Below are 23,954 nucleotides of genomic sequence, written 5' to 3' on the forward strand. Positions count from 1 at the left end.
ACCATGAGAGAGATCTAGTAAGAATAAAAAAATGCTGTTATTGTCAGGTAATTTCTGTTCACCAAGAATTGCGACAAGCTGTTATCAGTTCAACAGTATGGCAGATACATGTTTGCTGCAATCCCAGAGAAGTGAAGCGTGAGGTGTGTATGCTAAGTGATAGGCGGCAGAGCTGGAGAGAAAAATGTTTCACTTGCTTGAACATGGAAAAGCATTAATAGAAAAAGTTTGTCTCATAAAGGTACTGCATGGGTATTACAGTTTTAGAGTCAAATTCCAAATAGTGGGCAAGCAGAAACTTAAAGTTAGAAAAAGGTCAGAATTTACTGATGAGGAGTTTTGAGGTGAAGTGCATTACAGAATGCTGAACAAGCCATGAGATTTTGCATGTTCATCCTACATCCATATGGGTTTCCTTGAGACATTCTGATTTCTTCCAACTTGCCAAAACATGATGCTGTGTAACTACTCTAAATTACCCCCTCATCTAACCCTTAGTGTTGTCTTTGTGATCTGGGACATGACTGGAAAATATTTGCATGTTTTAGTCCATTTACCAAGCTTAACAAATAATTAAATAAACAAAAATAAACTTTCATAAACAGTTATAAGTGGGGTGGTTTGTGGGTAATGCTGTTTCTTTGGAGAGGCCTGAGCTTTATTATTATTAATATTGCTATGCATTCCTAAGAAGTTTAATAGTTTTAAATGGTTTTGTGACAGCACTTTGACTGTAACTAGGTATGAAAATTAACTGGGTAAGAAGCTAAAACCATTTAGAGCAAGGGCGGGAGATGACTGGAAGCTCATGAAGCAGAAATGTTTCTAAGGCAGGGCAAAGAGGACGGCTGCCCTGGGCAACAGCTGTCATAGGGCATGAACATGTGATCATCAGTCTGAACTGGAATACTGGTATTTAAATAAGGATCTCAGTTTATCACTGATGTTCAAGCCATTTAATGGCATATGTATGAATATTTAAATGGTTTAAATGAGTTCTTTTTTTACTTTTTCCTTTGGATAAGAGTCTTTTTATTTGTTTGTTATTCACGTTTACTTTAAGGGGAGCTAATCTGAGTGGTGGCATTGCTCAGGTGCCAATTAACCTAGCTACTGCTCTGCCATGAAAGAAGAAAGGGTTAATGTAAGGTGAGAATGTATGATGAAGGTTAGAAAATTTTCAAGCTGTTTTTGGTCTCTAGGTTTCCCACAACTATGAAGTCCAGTACTTTCCAGTATGCTAGGACAGTAGGCATGGGAGGCAAGAGTTGGGGTTGTGCCAGGTTTTGTGTTTCAAAATTACCCTGCTTCTTAGTACCATGGTCTTGGTGTTGTCTGCAGCACCTCTCAAATATACTCAAGTGTGTAGAGCACTTAACTTACAATGATATTATTTATTGATTTCATTTATTTGTTTAAAGTCTGTTAACCAAGATATAGCACTGATCTACCCAGACCATTTTCGAGCTCAGCACAACAGAACTAGCCGTAAAGAAACAGTAAACTTTAATCAATATCACTGTAATAGTAATAATGTAAGAGCAAAGTAAGTGAAGATAATATGTAGTATAAGTGAATGCAATCATAAATAGATGTGATACAAGGATGCAATTACTAAAACAGGCAAGATGAATAGCTGTACACTGCAATAACACCATATAGCATAATGTTTCTATGAAGAAAATAATATAGAAAGAACAAAGGAATTATAATATGTGTAACTGTTGAGTATGGGATGTGAAGGAGAGTAAGGTATGAGTCAAATGAGGGGAAGAAGGAAAAGGAGGGAGACAGAAAAGAGAGATAAAAAGTGATGGGGAGAGATAAGGGAGGTGTGCAGCTCTCTCCTATCTAGATTCAGGGAGGATTTTGGAGACATGTTTACAAGACAGCCAAGGTACACCCACCTACTGAAGCGCAATGTAGAGACAGGGCCTCAATGGCCCCTACAATAGCCCCTTAATGTGCTCCTGAGTGAGTTAAGCAGTCCCTGAGAAAAGACCCATAGGAGATTCCAGCAGCATACAGTTGGGTGGCACAGTGGTGCAGTGGTTAACATTGTCACCTCACAGCAAGAAGTCCCCTGGTTTGGTTCTTGGTTGGGGTGACTTCTGTGTGGAGTCTGTATGTTGTCCCTGCATTCATGTGGGTTTCCTCACACATTCCAGAGATGAGTGTATGGGGCCTTTCTCCCTGGGCCTCTGCTGAAAATGGGCTCTGTCCCAGTTGGAGTCTCCTGGTAAACAAATAATAAAATACATCTGGTTTTACATGCCTTATTGCAAAATATATGCTGATAATCTCTCTTGACCATCATCCATTTCACCTTACTTACCAATACCCCCATATACTTACCAGTTCTCTTCCAACAGCCCAAATGTTTCTAGTCAAGATTGTATCTCCAATTACAACACCAAACTCCCCCATCATTACAGACTGCATGTAACTGCATTACTGGTACCTTTCTTGTGCTGAATTGTCATATTATATGATTTTAATCCCAAACTTCACCTAAGTAGCTTCCTAATTTGAGCACTAGTCCTGTTTAATCACTTTAAGGGCTTGTAATGTATGGCCTTGTCTACTCAGCCAGACTATCCCAGTAAACAAAAGCAATAGATACAAATTAAATAAAAATATATACCCATTTTACTAGTTACAAAATATGCTAGTTGCATTTTATATCTATATCTATATCAATATTTATATCTATATCTATATCTATATCTATCTATCTATCTATCTATCTATCTATCTATCTATCTATCTATCTATCTATCTATCTATCTATCTATCTATCTGTCTGTCTATCTATCTATCTATCTATCTATCTATCTATCTATCTATCTATCTATCTATCTATGCCAGACTATCCCAGTAATCTAAAGCAATAAACAAAATAAATAAAAATAAATATAAACAATTTTTTACTAGTTATAAACTATACTAATTGTATTATATATATATATATATATATATATATATATATATATATATATATATATATATATATATATATCTACTTTGAAACATCTAAAACCCATAACATTTAATTTCATAACATTGAGACCAGAACATCTAAAACCCAAAACATCTAAAACCCATAACATTGAATTTCATAACATCTAACACTACAAATCATAAGAAAATAACATCCCTGCCACATATAACGACACCAAACTACCAGACACACTTTATACTACGTTTCTGCAGGGGGGGCAAGCCCCTCTGCATCCTTCATGTGAGGTGCTCCACCCCCCACACCCCTCCCGTAAATTAAATATACCAACTCTAAGATCGCACTGCAGTGGGAAAAAGTTAATTTCCTAACCCCACTCTAACAAGCCCCCCTGCAGAAATGTAGTAAAAAGTGTGTTTGGTAGTTTGGTGTCATTATATGTGGAGGAGGTGTTATTTTCATGTGATCTGTACTGTTAGATGTTATGAAATTCGATGTTAAGGGTTTTAGATGTTTTGGGTTTTAGATGTTCTGGTCTCAGTGTTATGAAATTAGATGTTATGGGTTTTAGATGTTCTGAAGGGGACCTATATATATATATATATATATATATATATATATATATATATATATATATATATATATATATATATATCCCTTTCAGATCGTCGAACTTTCAAAAGCTCGACTTTATGGCCGAGACCATATGATCAAACTTTTAAAACTTTGAACGGTCTGAATGGAGATCTCCACAGAGCACAAAGCGGGAAGATTTCACTTTTCCGCAATGTAGTGCGATCTCGGAGTTGGTATATTTAAATAGCGGATGGTGTAGGGGGCTGTGGGGGGTGCAGGGGAGCTTGTCCTCCTGCTAGCAATGTTTGGTTTTTTTTTATTTTGTTTTATTTATTTATTTATTTTTTCCATGTTCAAACATTTAAATGTTCGATCATATGGTCTCAGCCATATGAAAGTCGAACATTTGAATTTTCGATCATGTAAAGTAAACCCATATATATAGTCCACATAGCAACATGCATTGCATGAACTGATGATTCTTAAATTACCTATGACTCTGTGCAAAGTAAGCCTTGGTCTTCTCACTTCATAGGTTCATAGGTTCATAGGTAGGTACTAAGCTATCGGCCCAAGGGCCTACGTAAGCCTAGCCAGCAAGGTACCATAGCTTACGCCACCCAAGAAAGTTATTTTCCTGTGCCACTGTCCAGCAGAGACACAGAAGTGATCCCCGGGGTGTATTTCCTATTTCCCATCCTCTCATCAAGATTTTTCTTGAAGAGTGCTAATGAAGAAGTTTGCTTGACATAGATGGGTAGCTTGTTCCAGAGTATAGGAAGTCTCTGGGACAGGAATCTATCTCTCCAGCATGTCCTGTTTATTGTGGTAACAAGGTTTAGGTCCCTAGAGCATGTAGCTTGGAGGGACTGGGATTTCTTTAGGTGTAGCATGTCCAACAGCTCTGGGTTTGACATAGCTTTATATGTTAGGCAGAGATCACCTCGGAGTAGGCAATATGCTATGGAGTAAAGCTGGAGTTTTTTGAGGCGGTCAGTGTAGGGCATTTGTTTGAGGCCAGTAATCCTCTTTGTGAGGTACTTCTGTGGCCTTTCCAGCTGCTGCAGATGTCTTGTGAGGTACATTCCAAAAGGGGCGTTGTACTCTATAATGGGTCTAATGAGTGACAAGTAGAGGGGAACAATGGCCTCTTTTTACCTGGATGAGAACCCTTTTATGATGAGGTGTGCCACGTAGAAGGACTTCCTGACTACTGTGGCGATGTGACTATCAAAGGAGAATCATAATCAGAATCATACCTTTCTTCAGAGTCAATAGACATTTTAATAAATTCAGTGTTCACTCCTTAGGGTCATGTTCTATTCTTGTACTTTCCATTGGCACCATGGCAGGTATGGATTAAGCCCTGACCATGATCTGAATGACCCAGGATTGACTAGTGTTGCAGATACTGGAAAGCCCAGAGTTTGATGCATGCTTAGATTCATAGGTTCAAGGATGTATATAAAGCTTATGGCTAAAGAGCCACCAGGAAGCTTAGCCACAACTACCTTTGTAGTGAAAAGTGTAGATTAGTTCCTTCTGGTCAGAAAATTATTTATCTAATACCAGATATTTGTAGACACCTATCAAACCATTAAGGCTGGCTCTGAATGTAGTCAGGGATATTCTTTGTTTGCTGAACAGAAAGTCTCTTTTAAAAGTGTAGTGGGCATTGGGTAAGAAACCTGTCTCACTGGCAGCTTAGGTCATTAGATCAAGTACTTGTCAGATTAGTTATTCTGAAGAAAGTCAAAAAGCACAAGGTCTTTCATACAGTGAAGCACTAAACAAAGTTAATCTTTCAATGGGCTGTATCAGACTGAGTAGAAGGTGAGTGATTTTAACCTGTTAGGGTAACCTAAGTGGCTTAAACCAGTTTTATAAACCAGAAATCTTTGGGACCATTCTTGTTCAAGGAGATTAGATAGGTGCCTTCCAAAGGAGTATTGTATTCAGTAATGGGGTCTAATAAGTGAGGATGATAGCGGGACAAGGACATCTTCTGAACCTAGGCGAGATGCCCTGACACATGAGCTGTACAATGCAAAAGGAATTCCAAACCATAACTGAGCTATAGTGCTCAAAAGACAGCAGACTGTCTGTATAAGAATTGAGGTCTGTAATAACAGACTCTGTTTTGAAGGGGTACCAGTGATGAGAAAGAAGAAGGCGTAGGGGCTTTGCCAAAGGTATCTGTACTACACTTTTTGGCTTTTAGAGTGAGCCTTTGTATAGGTTCATAGGTTCATACTAGGCTATCTGCCCTAGGGCATTTATAAGCCTAACCAGAGTGTGTTTGGCTTTCGCCACCCATTTTAAATTAATTTTGCTATGCTCTTTTTTGAGGTTAGTATACTGTGCCTCTGTCTAACAGTGACACAGAAGTGATACCCGGGGTAAACCTACAATCTCCCATCCACTCATCAAGATTCCTCTTGAAGAGAGTCAATGAGGGACTCTGCCTAACCTGGACTGGGATTTTATTCCAGAGTGAAGGGAGCCTCTGGGTTATGAATCTGTCCCTCCAGCATGTCCTATTTATTTCAGTGCTGAGGTTCAAGTCTCTCGAGCGTGTAGCTCGATGGGATTTGGATTTTCTGAGGTGTAGCATATCGATTAATTCCGGGTTGGACATGGCTTTATACGTCAGGCACAGATTGCCTCTGAGCAGGCGGTATGCCACTGAGTAGAGCTGGAGTTTCTTTAACCGGGCAGCATATGGCATCTGTTTGAGCCCTTTGATCCTCTTGGTGAGGTACTTTTGGGGTCTTTCCATTTGCTGCAGGTGTCTGGTAAGGTACATCCCAAAAGGGGCATTGTACTCAATTATGGGCCTGATGCGGGATGAGTAAAGAGGCACGATGACCTCCCCTGATCTAGATGTGAATCCCTTCATGATTAGGTGGGCTATATAAAATGTTTTTCTAACCACTTTGGCCACGTGGTTGTCAAATGAGAGATTGCTATCATTTTGGGTCCCCAGGTCCCTAATTACTTCTTCTGTACTTAATGGATTACCACCTATGTGGTAATTTGTGGGCACTTTGTTTTTGCCAAAAGGGATGACTATACACTTTTTGGCGTTTAGCTTGAGGCCATGGCTCTGGCACCAGTTGTCTGTTTCTATGAGGTCCTTTTGGAGGATGCTTGTGTCAGCTGGAGAGTCGATTATGGTGCCCAGTTTGCAGTCATCTGCGAACTTGGTCAGCCACAGTCCTTCCGTGTTGGCCTGTACCTCCGAGAAATATATACTGAACAAGAAAGGTCCCAGGACTGAGCCTTGTGGGATGCCACTTGTAACTGGTTTGTAGTCTGACATGGCTCCAGCAATTTTAACCATGTGGGTGCTGTCCATGAGCCAGTTTGCAACCCATCTAGTGACATAGGGGTTTATATTTAAGCTGGTGAGCTTATCTATAATGCCCGAGTGGGGTATTGTATCGAAGGCTTTTGCGAGGTCCAGGTAGGCTGTGTGGACCACCTTCCCCTCGTCAATGGCCTTGGTGACTGTTTCAAAGAAATCGACCAGGTTTAAGAGGCAGAATCTGCCCTTAACAAAGCCGAACTGGGTAGGATCCAGTGTCTGTAGGTCTCCAATATCTTTATTTATGAGGTACGTGATGATCCTTTCCATAGCTTTGCAGACCAAGCTAGTCAGGCTTATGGGGTGATAGTTTCCAGGATCCGTTGAGGCACCACCTTTGTGGAGAGGGACCACTGTTGCTGTACGCCACTCTTTGGGTACATATCCTGTAGTAAGGCTGAGATTGAACAGTAGTTTTATATTTGGGTTTAGCTCTTCTTGGAGTTCAGGTAGGATGCAGCCCGGGACACCGTCTGGTCCCATTGATGCTGTGTTTTTTGCTTTGGAGAGGGCAGCTCTTACCTGAGCATCTGAGATGTCAGGGGGGCAGCACTCTGCTGGGATAGATATTTGCCCTTTTGGTGGAGAGGGGGGGGGAGTTTGCGCTGAACCTGTCAGCTAGGATGCTGGCAATGTCTGGGGGTTTGATGTATTTTTTGTCATTTTGGACTAATTCTGAGCATATCTGGGAATTCCCACCCAGGTTCCTAACATAACTAAAGAAAGCCTTGTGATTGTCCTTAGTGTCTTGTGCAATTTTTCTCTCGAAGCTGGCCTTAGACGATTTTATGAGTGCCCGTAGTTTTTTGCTAATACTGATCAAAGATGCCTTCCCTTTTTGGGATTTTGCTCTATCATGTAGTATCTTCCTCCTTCTATTGTATAGTTTGTTTATGGCTGGGGTCCACCAGTCAGGACGTCTGCCTTTGGAGGATTGGGTCTTGGTTTTATTTGGGATTGCATGATCCATGCATTCCTGAAGGTGTTCATAGAATGCGTTTATAAAGGATTCTGTGGTCTGGGCCGTATTTTCCACAGGCTCGGGGGCTTTGAAGGATTCCACCTCGGTTTTGAGGAGTGTGAAATTTGCTTTAGAGAAGTTTTTCACTGTGGTTTTCTGGGCAGGGGGTGGGGTCGGGATGTGAATATCCAGTGAGATTAGTTTATGGTCTGATCTTACCAGTGAGGGATACACTTCTGGTCTGGAGCATAGAGTCCCCATGTTGGTGATGATCAGGTCCAGTATGTTTTCCCCTCTTGTGGGAGTGGTAACAAGTTGTTCCATAGCATTTGAGTTTATAAATTCTAGGAACCTTTGGGCTAGGGTGTTGGAGCTAGACTAATGCTCCCAGTCTATGTTTGGGCAGTTGAAGTCACCCAATATAATGGTGTTTGGAGAGACCTTCCAATTTTCCAGTGTTCTTAGGAAGGCCGAGTGGGGTTCCTGGGTTTGGGATGGTGGTCTGTATCAGGCTATAAACTGGAAGGCAGTTTTACCCACTGTTAGTTGCACATGGATAGTCTCTGATCCTTTGTGCTGTGCCACCAACCTGGAGGTGTGGGTATCTTTGACGAATACTGATACCCCCCTCCTTTTGTGGTTCGGTCCAAGTTTTGGGGCCGAAAAGCATACTGTGAGGTATAACCTGGTAGTGCTGGGGTGCTCTCGGGAGCCTTGAACCAGGTTTCTGTTACTGCACAGATATCGATGTTCTCCATGCTAAGGAGAGTTTTGAGTGCGTGCATCTTGAGGTTTAGACTTCTGGTGTTGAGTAGCATTACTCTTAGTTTCTTATCCCTTGTGATACCTATGGAGGTGGGTTTGTCTTTTGAGCCTTGCCTAAAAAGGCACTATGGGGGAAGCAAGAGCCTTTGCCAATATCCGAAAGCCCAGGGGTGACAGGTGCAAGCCGTCCCTAGCAAAGCATCGTGTCTTGTTGAGCATGCCATTCCAGGCTGACAGGCATTGGATCCCCTTTGAATGACACCAATACTTAAGCCAATTGTTGAAATTGATCATCTTGTCTTCATATTGTGGCATCATTCTTGGTGAGGGTAAGATGCTACTCAAGGTCAGGGTCATACCGGCCTGGGCTACATGCTCAAAGAACTCCTCTATGTCTCTTTTCATGTAGTCCAGGGAGGTACGTCTCAGGTCATTCACACCAGCATGGACAATGACCGAGTCATATTTGTACTTGCCTTGGAGTGACCTGAGTGCTTGTGTTATGTGGCGGATCCTAGCGCCCGACAGGCAGCTCACCATGACCTTCTCCTTGTTCAGCCTGGTGAGCAGGACGTCAGTGTGCCTGACGGCAGAGTCACCTATTACAAGTGTATCAGGTGTGTTGTTTAGCCTTAAGGGCTGTGACTGTTCGGCACACTGGCTTTGTGAGCTATGTGTTGCACGTGTTTTGTTTTGGGGTAGCGGTTGCTTGGGTGTCTGCTTTGGAGGTCTCTGAGAAGTACTGAGTTGAGAGAGCTTAGCCTCCAATTTGGCTATATGGTTGCATCTCTCACATGTGTTGGAATTTGTTGGGAGGAGGAGAGGGTTGTCTGTGTACATGAGGCAGTTGTAACATTGCCTCAAGATTCCCAGATTCACCAGCTGGACCGGAGAGGAGATTGACAACTGACCTTTGGACATGCTAGAATAGTATTGGGAATTCCTTTATAATTGAAAAAAAGGGCCAATGGGGAACAAGGTACTCAAGGGGAGTTTGTGAGGGTGTAGTGCTTTTAATTTTTTAGTGCTGATTTATATAATTGCTTTAGTGAGCAATTGCCAGGTAACTTAAATGCAATGTGTTACAGGTAACTTAAATGAAAAAATGACAAACAGTAACTTTCTTTCAAGTGAAACAAGGAAATAAGTACAGTAAGCAATGCAGATATCACTAGGGATCCACAGAAGTACTGAAAAGCCATGTTTTAGGTGGAATTAGCATTTCAGGGAAATAACAAGCAAACAAACAGCAAGCATACAAACAAAGCTAGATTCAGCAGGCCTGGATTTAGTCTATGCTACAGCAAACAAGGTGTACCAATTTCAGTAAGAAACAGTTCAAATATGCAGGCACTATAAGCCTTTAACCAGAAATTCCCGGCTCAGAAGGGCAGAGTCCAGCCTCTCCTCCCACAAGAGTGCAGACCACGAACCTTCTTAATGTAAAATAACTGGCCTGAAGCCCAAGTGCTTAAACCAGAACTAATACACTTTTAGAATAACAGACACTGAGCCCTCAATCAGCAGTTCCCAACTTAGAAGGATGTAAGCTACCTGTCCTGTCACCACAGTGCAGGCCACAAACCTTTCTAATGTAAAACAACTGGTCTGAAGCCCAAGTGCTTAATCCAAATGACTTAGAATGATAGCTACACTTTAATCAAGTTACTACCAAGCAGTAATAAATACAATTGAATACTTTAAAGAATGCCTGGATTAGTGCTCAAGTTATACAAACAAAGCTAGACTCAGCAGGCCTGGATCTAGTCTATGCTACAGCAAACAAGGTGTACCAATTTCAGTAAGAAGCAGTTCAAATATGCAGGCACTATAAGCCTTTAACCAGAAATTCCCAGCTCAGAAGGGCAGTGTCCAGCCTCTCCTCCCACAAGAGTACAGACCACAAACCCTCAATGTAAAATAACTGGCCTGAAGCCCAAGTGCTTAAACCAGAATTGATACACTTTTACAATAACAGACACTGAGCCCTCAATCAGCAGTTCCCAACTTAGAAGGATGTAAGCTACCTGTTCTGCCACTACAGTGCAGACCACAAACCTTCTTAATGTAAAACAACTGGTTTGAACCCAAGTGCTTAAACTAAAAGGCTTAGAATGAGTTACACCAAGCAGTAATAAATACAATTGAGTACTATTAAGATGACGCAAAAGCAAAATAAAGTAGGAAGAAACACAAATACAGTAAAAGCAGATACATTTTTTTTTTGAGTGAGCAAATGAGATGGGCCCAGGAGTTATAGGACAGAAACAAGTGCAAATGCAGGCCTTCAAATCAGAAAGTTGAGAGAGATGGAAGACCGCCCAAACGGCCAATAACTACAAATTCTGGGCCAGAACCACTCCTTATGTGGTAGACAGGTTACCTAATGCTTACCACTCCCACTGATAAGCTAGAAGGCTTCCCTCCAACACAGAAAGGCTTGGGGGGCTCAAAAGCTTACAAACAGTCCTGGATACAGCAAATCTGCATCTGGAACACTAATTACAGGAAAGGTAGGAAACAGGCTTACAGTTTTTTTTTTCTCAGAAAAGTAGCAAAACAGTAGTAAAAACAATTCACATGCAGTGCAATCTGGCACACTTGAGTATGTAGCAATATTAGTCCACACACAGTTTGAAAAAATGTAATTAAATTAAAAAGGACTAAAAGCAAGTGCAGAAAGGGTTATTAGGTAGAATGCGGTAAAGAGATGGGACTGGGGGAGTGTCCTAGATCAAATATAACATTGAGAACTCCACCTAATTTTCAGTCGTCCATAAATTCAGTTAGCTGGAAAAAATGAATGCCCAATTTCATTTCTAGAACCCAAGATTGAAGCTTGTAGAACACAATTAGTGACATGGTTATCATCAGAGCAGATAACCTTTACTTTAACAAAGTGAGTTCTGCAGTAAGGCAATATGGTATCCATTGGAAGGATAATGAAGTGGTCTTCATTAAGGCTGGAAATCTTTTCTGTTATACCTGGATCATGACTGGTGTCCAAGGCATTGGCAAGTTCAAGATACATAGCAGGAAGAGTCTGCCTTTTTTTCCAGATCTTCACAGACCATGTCAATGAAATCATTTAGGTTCAGAAGTCATAGCTTGTCTTTAACAAATCCAAGTTAGTCAGGATCAAGGCTGTGGAAGTTGTCTATGTCATTGTTAATTAGCTCTGCAATAGTGCATTCCATGGCTTTACATATAATGCCAGTAAGACTAACTGGCTCAATGTTACAGGGGTCAGTCATGGGGCCAGTTTTGTAGAGAGGTACCACAGTAGTAGTTCTCTCAGCTTCAGCTATGTAGCCTACAGACAGAAAAAGGTTAAAGTGATTTAAAAGGGGCTCAGCTCCATGGTGTTTGATACATGCAAGCAGACATCTTGGAATATTGTCAAGGCAAGAGGAACTAGTGGTTTTAGTCTTGGTGAGTGCTGATGTGACTTGATCTAGGGTGATTATAGGAAGGATAGGATGGGGAGAAACTTAGGTGGGGGTGACAATAGGATGTGTGTGAGACATGACTGTGAAGGGATATTTGCCAGCCAGGATATTAGCTTTGGTTTCTATGTTAGACTGAGATCAGCCTTTGGAGATATGTCCAGAGCAGGACTGGCTATAATTTCTAATATTCTAATATAGCCAAAGAAGGACTTATGGGTATTCTTGCTATTCTTGGATACTCTAATTCATGACTGACTTTACAGTCCCTGATGTCCTGCTAAATACTTTTTTATGACCTCTATGGTGAAGAGATTTTTGTTTTGCAACAGTCAAGCACTTTTCTCTATAGCACAAAAAGGCCCGCATAGACCACTGTAGCTCGAGCAGACAGAGCAAGGACACTACCTTCCACCAAAGTATGAAGATACAAAAAATTCCAATAAACCACTCCACGATCTGGATAAACACAGGTTTAATACAGTCACAGGTATCACAGGTTAAGCGCTTTCATCCACACTAAGTAGACTTCTTCAGAACCAATGAATACAATGATTGAGATGCATATATATAGCGGATTTGGCGCCAACAAAACCAATTAATATACTTAATTTTACTTAATTAAAATTATAATCTAAAAATCTTATTTCACAAATCTCATACACTCAAAAAACAATTATTGAAACAATTATTAAAAAAGATATATAAATATTCTTATAAAAATCCTTCTAAAAAATCTAATATGTACTACACTGACAGAAGTATATAGATGTACCAAAATATGTTTCACATGAAATATACTATAAATAACATATAAGTAACATTGTTGGGGAAAAAAATGTCACACAAATAAAAATCCTACACTAACTAATACAATATATTTACAAAAAAGAATATATTTACAAAAAAGAATTTTTTGTGTGATAAGCTGTGAAGCACAAAATACTAATACCAACAACCCCAAAAGGCAATTGCAATAAAGTATTATAGCAATAACCCATGCCTGGGTGTGGGTAATGCTAAATTTACCCACGGTTGGCGTGGTTTGGTCCCGAGGGAAGCCCGAGGACCAAACAAAGCCAACAGTGGGTAAATTTAGCATTACCCACACCCAGGCGGTTATTGCTATTATTCATGACATTATTTAAGAAAAGAAACTGTTACTTTTCTTAAATAATGGCATAGTATAATGCCTGTTTACTGCCCTTCCGCAGATGTCTGGCATCCGGTAGTTCTGATGTACCTGGCGCCTGCGCAGTACATCAGAGTTGTATAAAGCAACGGAGAAAGGAAGATCTCCGTTGCTTTTTGTGTTTCGCTATGTTAAATGAGTTTAACATAGTGAGACAGTTTTAAAATAAGCAACGGAGATGTCCGTTGCTTATTTTAAACTGTCTCGCTATGTTAAACTCATTTAACATAGCGAACACTAAAAAGCAACAGAGATCTTGCTTTCTCCGTTGTTTTAAACATGTTCGCTATGTTAAATGGGTTTAACATATGAGACAGCTTTAAAATAAGCAATGGAGATCTCCGCTGCTTATTTTAAAGTTGTCTCGCCATGTTAAACCCATTTAACATAGCGAGACAGTGTTTTAAATAACGAGTTATACTAATGGAAAAAGTCCGGCTTAATCGGACCTTTTTCCATTAGTATAACTCGATTTACAACGGGCACGCTGGCCAATCAGCGTGCACGTTTTGGGGGGATCATGGTATAATATGTGTTTAACCCCGATCCAAAAGAAGGAAGGGTTTTATACTAATACTATCGTTTAGGCCTGGCCAAGAAGTGGCATCACACAATGGGATCGGGGTTAAACACATAATACTTTATTGCAATTGCCTTTTGGGGTTGTTGGTATTAGTATTTTGTGCTTCACAGCTTATCACACAAATTCTTTTTTGTAAATATATTCTTTTTTGTAAATATATTGTATTAGTTAGTGTAGGATTTTTATTTGTGTGACATTTTTTTCCCCAACAATGTTACTTATATGTTATTTATAGTATATTTCATGTGAAACATATTTTGGTACACCTATATACTTCTGTCAGTGTAGTACATATTAGATTTTTTAGAAGGATTTTTATAAGAATATTTATATATCTTTTTTAATAATTGTTTCAATAATTGTTTTTTGAGTGTATGAGATTTGTGAAATAAGATTTTTAGATCATAATTTTAATTAAGTAAAATTAAGTATATTAATTGGTTTTGTTGGCGCCAAATCCGCTATATATATGCATCTCAATCATTGTATTCATTGGTTCTGAAGAAGTCTACTTAGTGTGGATGAAAGCACTTAACCTGTGATACCTGTGACTGTATTAAACCTGTGTTTATCCAGATCGTGGAGTGGTTTATTGGAATTTTTTGTATCTTCATACTTTGGTGGAAGGTAGTGTCCTGGATCTGTCTGCTCGAGCTACAGTGGTCTAGGCGGGCCTTTTTGTGCTTTGGTATTTGGATTGATTTCATTCTTTAGTTGTCTTCACTATGGCTTGCCTTGGATCCCCGTCTGCTTCATTGAGCAGAGCTGAGTTTACGGAACTACGTGCGGAGGTTACGTCATTGAAAGATGACGTTAACAAACTGCTGCAGCTGGTTGCTTCCCTTACCAGACCCGTTGTGGAAGCCGCAAACACGGAGGCGGCTCCTACGGGTCCACACCAACATTCTGTAAAACCTTATTCTGAAAAACCTCATTCTGTTAGAGCAACATCTATTGATTTAACATCATTAAATGTCGAGGCGGACAACAGCGAACTGAGTATTCCTAATGGGCAAATGGTTAGAAACTCGGCGGACACGCCGCATGCTCAATTGAATTTGGATTCCAAGGAGATTGACACGCACTTGCTGAATGATGCGGAATTTACTTTTGATTTTAGTCTCTTCCATTTTCAGGAAGAGACGCATCGTATGGGGGCAAAGCCCAAACATCGGGCAATGATGAGGACTTATTCCGCAACGGTCAGAAAAGGTGCTGACCATCAAAAAGGTACTGTGGCGAATGACATTAACTCTAGTCCCTGTGTTAGAACAACTACACATAATCTAAGGGACAAGGGCACTTCTTATTGTAGCAACAATAAAAATAATATAAATAAAAACTATGGACAATATTCCAAAGATGCTATGAACAGTTTTTTAAATGTTGATTATGACTTTGGCTATAACCATACAACAAATGTAGAATTGGATGATGGAAATGGGAATTTTGTGAACAATTCCATTAAATCCAAAATTTATTTATTGGGTAAAAAATTGAACAATATTAAGGGTGTTAAAATTGACAATGGATATTTGGAAAAGTGCTTGAACTTGAAGATTGTGCCTAAAGGGCTTAGATTCTTCAAGCTACCCTTAGGGGTACAGTTTAGCGAATCTGTGCAGTATGAATTCAACAATTTATTTGACTTCTTTGGTTTTGAATTCATTAAGCTTCTTATGAAATTTAATGATGAAAAGATTGGGAGTTTGTTGGTGGAAATTGAACAATTGTACACCGAAATTACACAGGACCCCAACTTTCTTTCTTGGGAAGAACTATTCAATAAACAGTTTAGAGTGGCCAAATCTAAAGCGTATGATATATACAATAGGAAATTGGATAAATTAGAACGAGATTTAGAGGTATATAGAGTGCATAGGGCATACATTTGGCCCCGTAGTAAACAGAATAGGATGACCAACCCTGAGCCACAACATGAGGGTAATAGGGGTAGAAATAAAAGAAGAGATGAGGATGAAAATTTTCAAGGGGGAAGGTTCCATCAAGCACCCATATACCGCAAAAGAAGATAGAGACGAAGGGGGGAGGACCCTCGAATAATACTGAGGTGCATGTATCATTGGTTAACGAGAGTTTGATTACTAGTGAAACAGATGTGAGTAATAAGAAATTAATGGAAATTGAGGCTAGTAATGGCAGTAAAGTTGTTATTCATTCCTTCTCAGGTGTTAAAGTATACAATTTCACTGGTGTGTATATTACGCAGGAATTTTTCTCTTTGTTTAGTAAGGGAATGAAATTCATTCCATCTGCTAGATTTAATGTATTTGATGTTATTAAGGAAGTGAAGCTGTATTGTCGTAGGTTACAGTTAGCACTGCAGTTTAATAATGTGACAAATGAGGGCTCCCCTAAAAGATTAGTTAGAAAAAGTGTATATATTCCAGTTACAAATGTGCAGGTTAGTAACTACGAACGTATGGTATGTAAGGACATCTATAATTTGTACGGGAACATACGGAGAGACCCATGGTATGGTACACTTTTTATTGACAATCTTACGAAGGGAGAGAGATTGTGTTTGGACCAGGTAGTAGCGAACAGCGAAATAAGGATAATGAAACCGGACAAAGGGGGTGGTTTAGTGATATTCGATACCAACGTTTATTGTAAAGCCATACAAGACTTCCTTTTTAATTCTGGTAACTATGAAGAGACTTCTATCAACCAGATTAATATAGGATATCATAGAATAGATTTAATTATTGAGGAATTTTTATTAGACAACCGTATCACGAATGAAGTGTATGATTTCATCAGAACTGAGCATCCAGTGATGTCTAGAATCGTTGGCATTCCGAAAATTCACAAAAATGTAGAAAACCCCCCCTTTAGATCTATCATATCCGGTTCAAAATCCAAAACATTTAATATAGGGGTTGCCATAGACCATTGGTGTAAACATGTATACTACAATGTTCCACACTTAACCAAAGACTCTTGGGACTTCCTAAGTAAATTAAAACATGATATATGGTCTCCTAATTTGACTTTTTTGACTATAGACGTTCAGGAACTGTTTTCGTGTATTCCTAACACCATAGGACTTGAATATTTAGAAAATAGTTTGAAAAAACATTCCAACCTTACATGGGATAAAATATGTTTAATTCTTGACATGATGAGACTTGTTCTCTCACACAACTATATAGAATTTCAGGGAGAATATTTTAAACAAATTCGAGGAGTAGCAATGGGGGCCTCCTGTGCCCCCATTTTTGCGAATCTCGTCATGCTTGAAAGGGAGGAGGTATTTGTCATGTCTAGTGAATACTTTAAACATATTGCCTTGTATACACGTTTTTTAGACGATCTTTTTATCATATGGAAGGGACCTACAGAAGATATACCCAGTTTTATTTCTTACCTAAACAGTACAACAAGTTTTTTAAGATTCACTTACAAAGTGGAGAAACTAGGGATACCTTATCTGGACACATTCATTTGTAACACCAACGAAGGATTTCAGTCTAAAATCTATAGAAAATCCACTTTTTCTAATGATTATATACAATTCGGCAGTTGTCACCCTCCCCACATCTTTAGAAACGTACTCAAGGGGCAATGCATCCGTGTTGCCAGAATGTGTTCCACTAGACAGGACATGGAAGATCAGATGAGGATAGTAGCTGAGATGTTTTTGGCTAGAGGGTATCCTGCGGTTATGGTGGAAGATGTCACAAAATATGTGATTAGATCATGGGGGGACAAATTTCTCCGTTATTAGGAAGCACATTTGAAGAAAAAAAAAAACACCCACAAGGTAGTTATGAGAAACAGCAAGAATGTGTGTGTTATTATGTTTAACCCATATTCCAATTTGGTCAAGGAGATTTTGAAAAGGCATTGGGATGTGTTTTCGAGTATTAATGATATTGCTATGGTGCTAGGTGACCATCCTGTTAGTGTATTCAAAACCTCGTTTAACCTCAAAAGAATTATTGAAGGTGGAAAGAAAAAAGGTGTTATGAGTACTAAAGATGACCATACCAGGAAATGTGGTAGTTGTAAGTACTGTCAGTACATCAATGTGAATAGGATTACAAAATTGGGTAACAACAACAGAACTATATGCTATGGCAAAAAAGGAAATTGTAATACTATGCGGGTGGTTTATTTGGCTTCTTGTTCTTGTTGTCAAGCTTACTATATTGGTAAGACGGAAAGGAAGCTAAAAACTCATATATATGAACACCTTTACAAAATTAAAAAAGCGGACATGAAAAATGCACTTAGTAAGCATATTAGTGAGAAAGGACCTCATCATTGTTTCACTTTTAAAATTATTGATCAAATTGGGGTGAGTGAACATGGGGGTAACTGGAAGGTAGGACTGTCATGCTTAGAGACGAAATGGCAGATATTGTGTGATGCCACTTCTTGGCCAGGCCTAAACGATAGTATTAGTATAAAACCCTTCCTTCTTTTGGATCGGGGTTAAACACATAATACTTTATTGCAATTGCCTTTTGGGGTTGTTGGTATTAGTATTTTGTGCTTCACAGCTTATCACACAAAAAAATCTTTTTTGTAAATATATTCTTTTTTGTAAATATATTGTATTAGTTAGTGTAGGATTTTTATTTGTGTGACATTTTTTCCCCAACAATGTTACTTATATGTTATTTATAGTATATTTCATGTGAAACATATTTTGGTACATCTATATACTTCTGTCAGTGTAGTACATATTAGATTTTTTAGAAGGATTTTTATAAGAATATTTATATATCTTTTTTAATAATTGTTTCAATAATTGTTTTTTGAGTGTATGAGATTTGTGAAATAAGATTTTTAGATCATAATTTTAATTAAGTAAAATTAAGTATATTAATTGGTTTTGTTGGCGCCAAATCCGCTATAATCATTGTATTCATTGGTTCTGAAGAAGTCTACTTAGTGTGGATGAAAGTGCTTAACCTGTGATACCTGTGACTGTATTAAACCTGTGTTTATCCAGATCGTGGAGTGGTTTATTGGAATTTTTTGTATCTTCATACTTTGGTGGAAGGTAGTGTCCTTGCTCTGTCTGCTCGAGCTACAGTGGTCTAGGCGGGCCTTTTTGTTCTTTGGTATTTGGATTGATTTAATTCTTTACTTTTCTCTATAGGGTTGATTTATATTTAGTGTCCCAATATACAGGCTTATTTTTGAATTTGTCACAATTCTTGTGGTATATGGAATAAGCCTGCTCAATTAGTTTATTCATGAGGGATTAAAGCCCGGAGTATTATGCAGTAGATGGGTAGAATCATGAATCATTTATTTATTTTTTCAGTTTTTACTATTGTTGCCTGTCAACCATTACAACCTGTCTTGGTCAATCAGCCCATTTGCTCCTATCACTGGATGACAGGGGTCATCATCCAGGCAGCTATCATACGTAGTTTAATTTTTTTTTCCAACTGCTGTCCATGTACATAGTCTGTGAAGCATTGGGAAGGGGAGTGCAATGGGCTGACTATGGAGGTTGTCTCTTAACTTCTGTATGTGATGCATCCACCAAATAGCCCTGTGTTTCCACCTAAAACACAAGATGCAGTCTCTTTGTTCTTCACAAGGGATGTTGCACCACCCAATTTGCAAATGAGTGTGAGCGACCTCTCCCTCCCCTGGGAGAGTTGAGTGGGCTGCACCCATTCACCCCCCCTCCCCATCTGACTTCTCCAGTGCGAGGGCTACTAATCAAAACCTAGTCACATGAGGTGTAATCGGGTCTCCTTCCCTGTGTGCCACAGAGCCAAGTGATGTTCATAAGCAATACAGTGTCTTATATAGCGCTGAGTTGGCCTAGTGGTGTATTGTACTGAACTGTAGTTCAGAGGGTCTTGGGTTCAATACTTGGCAGCTGTGTATTTTTTTTCGGTGGCGCAATGGTTAATGCTGTCACCCCACAGCAAGAGATTCTCTGGTTTGATGCTCGCTTGGGGTGCCTTCTGTGTGGAGTCTGCATGTCCTCCCTGCTTTTGCGTGGGTTTCCTCCGGGTACTCTGGTTTCCTCCCACAGTCCATTTCTCCCAACGCCTCCACTGAAAATAGGCTCTGTCCTAGTCAGACTTTAAATAAATAAAATAAAAAAAAAAATAAGTAGCAGTAAGTTGGTTTGCATTAATCCCAATATATGATAAGATTTTGTGCATCTGGAGACTAGTATTAAGTCTGACAGTTACAACCAGATGATCTGATTTAGCCAGGGAAGTGAACTAATTTTTTTTTTAACAAAAAATTGTTCCTTGTGAAAGTGTAGAGGTATAACAGCTTAATGAATGTACATATTTTTAAACTTCTGTCATGGATGACAGTGGTTACAGGTAAACGTCTTACATACATGTTTAGAAATGGATTTTTGGGTTTTTTTTTTTTTTTTTGCTGTAGGATGTTTATAAAACCAAAGTTTAAAAATAGCTATTTACATTATGGAAGAAACCATCTACTGTTTGTGAAAAAGAACATTCCTAGGAATAAAATGATTAGAGCTTCCAGGCTCTCCACAGAAAATTATGCTTTTTAGTGTGCAGTCTCAGTAGCTCAACTTGTAGCACACGTGTTTTGTATGTAGAAGGCTGTGGGCTCTATTCTCCCACCAAGCAGTTGGATTAATTTTCTGATACTGCAGTGCAGTATAAGCAGGATGCTTCCCTCTTTACATGAGATATTAGACTGAAGCCTCATCTTCCTGAGTTGGTGGTAGCTCAGGTGGATATAAAAGATCCCATGGCACTTATCAAAAACAGTAGGGGTCCTATATATATATATATATATATATATATATATATATATATATATATATATATATACACACATGCATACATATATATTTTTACAATAATTTTGAGACTTTATACATAAAAACATATTTTTATATGGACCTCCTACTCCTTATTCCATAACCATAATCTAATTTTCTTTAGTATAAGTGACAATACACATTTTCCATTAAACATAATTTCATTAATTCTTCCATTCCATGTTAATCAAATTACATGAAATAGTTTCTTATTGAAACCTATCCTCAAGTTTTAACCTATATTTTCATAATATTCATATTCACTCTTTTATATCTTCATAATTTTTAATACCTTCAAAAAAGTTTTCTATACATCATTTATTCCACAATTTGTTTAACCCTCTTATATTTTAAGAAAACATGTTTTGTTTTTGTTATCTTCCCCACAATATAAGCATATTCTTTCATTTTTCTTTTTATAAGACATATTTGCCTTAACAGGTATTTTTTTATTCCCATCCTCCACAAAAATCTTGACATTCGACGTTATACTTACACCACCTGCTTCTTTCTTTAATTGCTTTAATCTTTGCTTCTGAGATATCTTCTGGTGGATTTATGCAATAATACTTTTTCATAATGTTATTATACCATGGCTTTCCATCTTCCTCAACTGCAGTAATTTTTATTTTCCACATTCTTATCTGTTGTTAATAGTTCTCTATTTCTTTGTTTAATTATTCTTTTGTTCTTTTATTATTTCTTATAGTTTCCTAAAATTCCTTATACTTCAGTATAATTGTCATTAATTTCTCATTCTTTCCACTTAGCCATTTCAATACCTTATATAAGTTTAATTAAGTGGCATACACTATTGGACTTATACCCACGGTGGTGGTGCTGCGGTAGTGTTGTTGCCTCACAGTAAGACGCTGTCTGGTTCGATTCTCAGCTAGAGCATCTTCTCATGGAGATATGCGCGAATGGGCATACCTTCGTTGAAGGTTGTGTGTCAGGCCTGGCAAGCCGGTACATAAAAATCAACTGCCAATCATTAGCGGACCGGAGTTTCGCTGTGGCGACCCCTAACCGGGAAAAGCCGAAAGACACAAACAAACACTATTGGACTTATCATACAAAATCCTCCATTTTATTTATCCATATATAAAGCACCCCTTTTAACAGGATTTAGTCCTGATCCCCATGCAAAGTAAAAAATATTTCTAATAACAGTTTTTCTTATCCTTTAGGAATCAAGATAACATTAGACAAATATGCTATCTTTCCTAAAAACAATGAATTAATCAAATACACTTTTTTCTTATAGATTAATCTATACATGATTTGCCACATACAAATCCCACTTTAAAGAAAAACTCAAAGTTCATCTACTTAACTCTAAAATATGTCCCTGCCAAGGCCCAACCTAAACTTTCCTCTCCACTCCTTAATCTACCCTTCATAGGGCTTGTATGCCTCTATTTCAGAGACTTTCTTATCTCTGCTGCCTTTTTTCTGATGATTAAACTGTTCTTGTAAATATGTAAATACATTGTTACTCTGTAAAATATTACCTGCACACTGTATGTTTTTTGCATCATCTTGTGTGTTCTACTTGCTTTTTGTTAATTAGATTTTTCATGCAAAGATTTAGTTTTCTGTAAACTATGTGTTTAACGGAGCATTTCTCCTCGGGTTTCCACTGAAAATGAGCCACAAACCCAGCTGGACCAACCCGGTTAACAAATGTCAATAAATAAATACAAATATATTTTATTTCTTTTATTATTAGTTACCCTCCTTTCTTATGGTATTTTTTGAAAGTTTATCCCTAGAACAGATATTTCCTTCATAGAAAATTTAAATACCTAGAATATTTATTGTCTCACCCAATCCTTTACTCTTTTCTTTATTAAGTATCATAGGTTCATAGGTTCATAGGTAGGTACTAGGCTATCTGCCCAAGGGCATTTATAGGCCTAGCCAGAGTGTGTCGGCTTTCGCCACCCCATTGATTAATTAACTGATCCTCTGTCAAGCAGAGCCAATGAAGTGATCCCAGGGGGTGTATCTTCTGTTACCCATCCACTCATCAAGGTTTCTCTTGAAGAGTGTTAGTGAGGGGCTCTGCCTGATGTAATTTGGAATTTTGTTCCAAAGCATGGGGAGTCTCTGTGACAGGAATCTATCCCTCCAGCATGTTATATTTATTGTTGTGGCGAGGTTTAGCTCACTAGAGCGCATGGCCCGCAGTGACTTGGATTTCTTTAGGTGGAGCATGTCCATCAATTCTGAGTTGGACATGGCTTTGTAAGTCAGGCAGAGATCACCTCTGAGTAAGTGATATGCCACTGAATACAACCAGAGTTTTTTCAGTCGGGCTGCATAGGACATATGTTTGAGACCAGTAATCCTCTTGGTGAGGTACTTTTGTGGTCTTTCCAGCTGTTGGAAGTGCCTTGTGAGGTACATCCCAAATGGGGCATTGTACTCTATGATGGGTCTAATGAGTGATGAATAGAGGGGCACTATAACCTCTTTATTTCTAGATGCAAACCCTTTAGTAATTAGATGGGCCACATAGAAGGATTTCCTAACTACTTTGGCAATATGATTGTCAAAGGAGAGATTACTATCTACCTGGGTCCCCAGATCTCTTATTACCTCTTCTGTATTAAGGGGGCTGCCACCTATGTGGCAATTTGTGGGTGTTTTGTTTTTCCCAAACGGGATGACTATGCATTTTTTGGCATTTAGCTTGAGGCCATGACTTTGACACCAGGTGTCCGTCTCAGTAAGGCCCTTTTGGAGGATGTCTGTGTCAGCCGGAGAGTCAATTATGGCTCCCAGTTTGCAGTCATCAGTGAACTTGGTTAGCCATAGTCCTCATGTGTTTACCTATACTTCTGAGAAGTATATGCTAAACAGTAGGGGTCCCAGGACCGAACCTTGTGGGACACCACTTGTGACTGGTTTAGAGTCGGACATGGAGCCCATTATTCTTACCATGTGAATTCTGTCTGTAAGCCAGTTGGCAACTCATCTCATGACGTAGGGGTTTATGTTCAGGCTGGTGAGTTTTTCTGTAATATCCAAGTGGGGAATGGTGTTGAAAGCCTTGGCGAGGTCAAGGTAGCTTGTGTGAACCACCTTTCCCTCGTCTATGGCCTTGGTGACTGTCTCAAAGAAGTCAACCAGGTTTAGTAGGCATGATCTGTCTTTAACAAAGACGGACTGGGATGAGTCAAGTGTTTGGAGGTTCCCAATGTCTTTGTTAATGAGTTCCATGATGATGTTCTCCATAGCCTTGCAGACCAGGCTAGTCAGGCTTATGGGGCGATAGTTACCAGGGTC

The sequence above is a fragment of the Protopterus annectens genome, chromosome 4.part0 (assembly GCF_019279795.1).
Source record: "Protopterus annectens isolate FY-2018-M chromosome 4.part0, PAN1.0, whole genome shotgun sequence".
Classification (NCBI taxonomy): Eukaryota; Metazoa; Chordata; order Ceratodontiformes; family Protopteridae; genus Protopterus; species Protopterus annectens.